The following is a 6,128-nucleotide window of genomic DNA, read 5'->3' as shown; positions in this document are numbered from 1 at the left end:
ATCATCAATCAACATGGCCCTAGGTACTGAGGTCAACTATTTTTGGTACCTTTTTTTATTGCGTGGTCTTAGGTAGAGGAGATCATCAGTGCAAAATTCGTATGAAATATTGTGTACAAAATAATTTTAAAAAAAAACTATTGTTCGTATACCATACTCCGTGTGTTTAGTCTTAGATTTTATACTGAAGTCAACTATTTTTGCTACTTTTGTATTGCGTGGTCTTAGGTAGAGAAGGTCATCAGTGCAAATGGATTATTGTAGTTTTAGCTTTATAATCATCAGGCTATACGCCTGTACATCAAGTCCTCTCAGTAATACTGTTAGGACGTTCTTGTCCTTACTGTAGTGTTCATTGAATGACATTTTGTATAACTTTGGTTGGTATTTCTTCGTCGTGTATTGTACTTGTTAATGCAACAATTGTACAAATCAGTGTTATTCATCTTGTTTTGTACACGCTGCGAGGCTGTTGTTTTCTAAAGAAAACTGTTGAAACTATTGACTTAATGAGTTGATGCACAATAAAACAACAATTTCCATACATTTCGCGGAGATATAATATTTCTGTTTGTCGGTATCTTTTCTACAGATTCATGTACTGGGTGGACGGTTCTAAAGGAAGTATTTACCGTGCTGAGATGGACGGCAGTGAACAAACCACCATCATCACGGGTCTGCGTGATCCCATCTGTATTACAATAGACTTCAAAGGTGAGGAAACAGGCTCTAGTTAGTGACTTGTTGCCAATATGATCATATCTACGTATAGGGGACAAAATCATACCTAGGGCGAGAACATTAAGAAGGTACTCCCACTGTGACTTAAAAGGTGGATTGACCCCCATAACCACATAAACTCATAAACATGCCAAACTGTCTACCAGCCGGGAACAAAGGCCAGGGACAGATTAGCATAATACTGGTCACAGGATTCAAATATTCTCTACTGGTTTTCACAGGAGACCATAGGAACACTGTCAAACCAAATAGAATGACCCAATGTAAGTGACGAAGTTACATGATCCTAGGAGGTTGCAATCAGATAAAATCCAATATAAGACCATACTATCTGCAGTTTTGTGAAAATCAACTTTCTTCAATATTATGAATCATGTTCATAATTTTACCTGACATGCGGCGAATAAGAGAACTTTTAAGCCCTGTCAAAATGTTTAAAAAGTATCAAATTCCATTATCGAAGTATCAAATTGCATCTAAATATCCAACTTGAAGATGTTTTCCTCATAGCTGAATCAGCTCTCAGTTCTGTGTGTGGAAATATTACTTGTAATATTCGTGTCTTGGCCTGTGGCAAGATACCAGTATAGACCATATCTTAACTGCTTGTGAATTTCCCACACTTAATATCCACCCTGTATTATCATTACTTCATATTCTGGGCTAGGTGTACTTCAAACTAACTTCTTTATGTGTAGTCATACTTCAATTTATTGTCTGTTGTATCTAGCTTTCGAACATGACTTGAACAGTAACTTCTGAGTAAACTTTCTCAGCCAGACCACCACTGATGTGAACTGCACGAGTGCCTGTAGCATGCTGAATCCCATAGTTTACATTATCTGTTCTTTATATAGTTTTACTAGGCCCTTTAAGGCAAATGAATGATTGTCATTGGTATTCTGACTTTATCACATGTTCATTGATCTTTAGACTACCTGTGCGTGTAAGGCACTGCGTATGTGCATGTTTTCTCTGCTCTGTACTCTTAAGAAAAACTCTAACTACTTAGTAGTGATCAGTATATTTGTTCATCTGATTTAGAGGATCGGCTGTACTACGGTAATCAGGGATGTGGCATCTACAGCTCAGACCTGCTGGGCAACGATACCCGAGAAGTGATGTATGAACACGACAAGTATGTTCGGGGAATTGCAGTGGATGAGAACTTCGTCTACTGGTCTTCTGCCTGGCAGGATTCATTCTGGCAGGGAAAAATCGGAAAGTGAGGAAATCCCCTTTATTAACTGAAAGCAATTTGTAGAAATAAATCTGTATACCTAGTGAAATTATGCATCAAAGTATAGAAATATATATTCAATGTTTTGAAGTCCTTTTTTACACCCTTACTCTAAGTATACGCATGCGTACACACGAAAATACGTTTTTTTGGTTTACATTTCCAGGCTGCATGAAATGAAATACTGAAATAACATATAAGTATAAAAACATATCCTCATATACGTGCAAAAATGCAAACCAACATCTGTATAAGAATATATGTATCTATAGTTTTGAATCCCTATTTTTAAACTCTTAACTTAAGTATACTCATGTGTATACACTAAAAAACCTAGCATCGATCATATTTGGTTCCACAACTCCAGGCTGTCCAAGTCCCACCTAACAAAGACAAGCAGGTGGATGGCACAGGTGGATGGCCTAAAGTACCCATATGGCATCTACCTGTCCAAGGCAGAGCCTCCTGGTGTAATCAATGGTAAGTACAACTCCTGACGGATTCGCCAAACTGTTTAAACATATTTGTTTCGATCATATGATATATGGATTTTTATTTACGCATGCATAAAGTACGAAGCCAGACAGGTGGTAAAAAATTTTCTCATTTTATGACACAACTAGATTGTCACAACTTCATAGCTCCGCCGAATGATATCAACCTTTTCCGGTGAAGTAATATACAAAGTTTCATTAATCATGTAATCAATGTCCTCATTTGCATAACTTGTCTCCGTTGCTCTATCCAAATACCATAAGTTGTTCAAAGAATGAAAGTATGTAATTATGACACTGATTTGCGTGATCGACGTCTAGTAGTGTTCACCTTTACTTATATTCATAATGCTGCAAGAATAAAATTCCCATCGTGTACCGCTATGAATTTATAGCATTTTCTAATTAATTATGAAAATAATGTCTTCATTTAAACAATTGATATCCATAATGATTTCTCTCTTTCCCAAGTTTTGACAAGTTTGAGAGTCCTTTTATGGATACAGTTGATTTTGAAATTTCAACATTAATTATGCGAAACATCTGTTGATTTGCATATTTATTAGATGAATATATAAGTCTCATTACTCAGTCATCTACATAACGGAATTCATGACGATTCGCCACCTCGTTCTTGAGATATTCTTGTCCAAAGTCTGTGACAAAATAGACACAGAGAATTGGTAGTTTCTCAGTGTTTTATCCTGACAAACCTATTATTGTTGTAAGCTGCAATTGCATCGCGACTCAATGCCATTACGTATTCGCCACTTTTTAAGCACGTTAGATCATTATTTCGCTTGTCAAAGACACGTAATTCCACATCGCATCTCGTTAATTATGTTAATTTTTCCAGGACGTCCATAGACGACAGGTGAAACCATCACCGCTACTGTCCAGCGGCTCTCCGGGCTTCGGCAGTCAGCTAAACCTGACCAGTAAAAAGTGAAATCTGGATACTAACAATAAGCTACATTGGCAATTTTTCAAAATTCTCTCAATCAAAAATTTGATACTTTGCAACCTAACCTTATGACAATTTTGTCCTGGGTTTGGCCCAATCGTCTTATTATGTAAGTATTGAAGACGGAATGCATTTTATTGGGAACAGCTCGCAAGGTGGCTCTCTTGTCCAACACCACCCTGGACTTGTCAATTGGTTGTGGTGTTGTTGAACAGGTTTCGGAAGCAGAAAGTTTGCGTCTGCATATTGAAATGACTCTAGTTACTCCAAGTGTTAAAAACAGGCATTGTTTGAAGAAAATTTGAAGCAACTGTATTGATACATAATTGATGGACTTCTTCAACGAACTGACTCTATCTAGGAATCTATATGTCAAAAATCTAACTACAAAACTTTGATTGATGAATGCTAGACAATCTTCAGTAGTATAGTAGGGACAGGATCACTATTATTATTCAGGAGCAAGAAGGAGCAGGTCAGAGGTCAAATATGATTTATTCGGGCGGAGCAGGTCATAGGTCAGAGGTCATCGTCTGCTGAGATAATTTATTCAGGAGCGGGTCAGAGGTTATTTTATGACGGCAAAATCTAGGGGAATAGGTATGTTTTTAGATCTGGTCGGGGTGAAATAGGGGTCAGGCCGCCCTTTTGATAGACAACCCCACCCCAACCCCAAATGAACCTCCCCTCTCCAATCGTGAATGACATGCCCTTATATGGCCTGGTTCTAAGTCTCTAAGTCAATCAATCGGTTGAATCTGCTGAGATCAGTCTCTAATGGATGCGCTGAAAGCACAAACAACAGACGTCTTTCGCCAGTTACTATATCACAAAGCCCCAGGCTTGTTTCCCCAACATCGGCGGCTTCCCAGTTCGGTGGAGTACGTAAAAGTAATACAATGGGTGGATACGATCTCGGCGGACGAGGAATATGAAAAGATTATAGACAATTTCGTGGATAACGTACCCAACGCGAGGGATGGGCTGAAAACGGTGCTCGAAAAAGTACTGCAAGAGGAACGATTAAACTGGGGTCGACTCGTTATCGCAATGTCTTTCGCCGCGGACGTATGTGTCAACTTGCACGAACGGTATGACAAAAATACCGACGCCATCTCGACCGAGTTACCAACGTTGATTTGCAACTATGCGGGAAACTGGTTGTTACACCAACGTGGATGGGACGGATGGATTGACCGTCGCCGGCACGACAAGTACCCGTCGTTTGTACAGTGTCTCTGTTGGCTTCTCACTGCACACGTTTGCATCATCGTGACGTACATTTTGCACTGAACACGCCCGAACATGCCCGAACATGTTAAAACACGCCCACGCACGGTACGCTGGTTGGCCAACGCTAGATGTAATGTTGATTTACATAATTGCATAAGATTATTGCTTTGGAGTAGCTATACGTGTTGCTCCGGAGTAAAAACACTGCTCCGGAGTATGCTCCGGAGTAAGTGAGTAACTATATTTGTTGTAAGTATGTATATTTGTCATGCACGTACGAACATATCTATATGTACATGCAGTAAAACATTGCTTTGGAGTAACGTATAGTGTTGCTCCGGAGCAAAAACACTGCTCCGGAGTAAAAAATACTGGTCCGGAGTAAAATAAAACTGCTCCGGAGTATGCTCCGGAGTAAATGAGTAAGTATATTTGTTATAGGTAAGCATATTTGTCATGTACGTACGGACATATGTCATCTATATGTACATGCAGGAAATCATTGCTTTGTAGTAGTCTTATACGTGTCTGTTATGTAGGCATATATCAACACAACACAAAAGGCACTTGTGTACGGTGATCCTGTTTCTCAACACTTTACTATTACTTGACGGCGATCAAAATTGTATTAAGGAATTCATAACCAACACACATGTCGTCCTATATGTCAAATATGGTATCACATTAGGAAAGAAAAATTGTACTGCAAGCGATATGGCGACCTCACATTACTTCAGGACGAGGTAACCATATTTTTTCATCAATGTCTGTTCTGGCACCCAGTTCTTGCTGTCTACAATCTCATTACTGTAACGAGGCAATGCAGCGAACTCTATTAGATAAAACTTTTTGCCAGCGCGCTTCTTCTGTTTGATGACGCATTGAGGAACATCGCCTGGCTGGTGAGGTAGTGCGATGGACCAGTCTCGATAGAGTGTCCACTCCTCCTCGTCACCGCTCTGGTAGCCGCTGTCGTAGCCGGTACATTCACTTTCATCAGATGAAACCGTTCCGGAAGACACATCTGTCCCTGTATCACTCTCGGAACCACATTGGTCGCTGTCGGTTTCTTCTGTGGAGTCTCCCTGCTCGGAGCCCATCACAGATTCGGCGTCTGAGACGCTTTCTTCATCTTGTGATGCCGTCGAATCCCCATCTTCGGAACCAACCGTATCCTTGTCGTGTTCGGACGACACATCGGAGTCGTCGAAAACATCGCGCTCCCGGTAAGAGCCCGTCTCGGCATCAACGACGACTTCTCCCGAGGCAACACCTGACTTGTCTCGGTGTTTTCTTTCAAGATGACGCTCGAGGTTGAACGCACGATCAAACTCCCGATCACAAATTTCGCAGACGTGAGGCATACTTTTTTGTTCGGTGGACAGAAGGAAAATGATTAGATATTGATGTGCACACATATATTTGTCGGGCATTTAGGTTTTTAGGGATCGTACGT

Source organism: Branchiostoma floridae, chromosome 9 (assembly GCF_000003815.2).
Source record: "Branchiostoma floridae strain S238N-H82 chromosome 9, Bfl_VNyyK, whole genome shotgun sequence".
In the NCBI taxonomy this organism is placed as follows: domain Eukaryota; kingdom Metazoa; phylum Chordata; class Leptocardii; order Amphioxiformes; family Branchiostomatidae; genus Branchiostoma; species Branchiostoma floridae.
The sequence above is the reverse complement of the archived record's forward strand: the minus strand, read 5'-3'. Positions refer to the sequence as shown.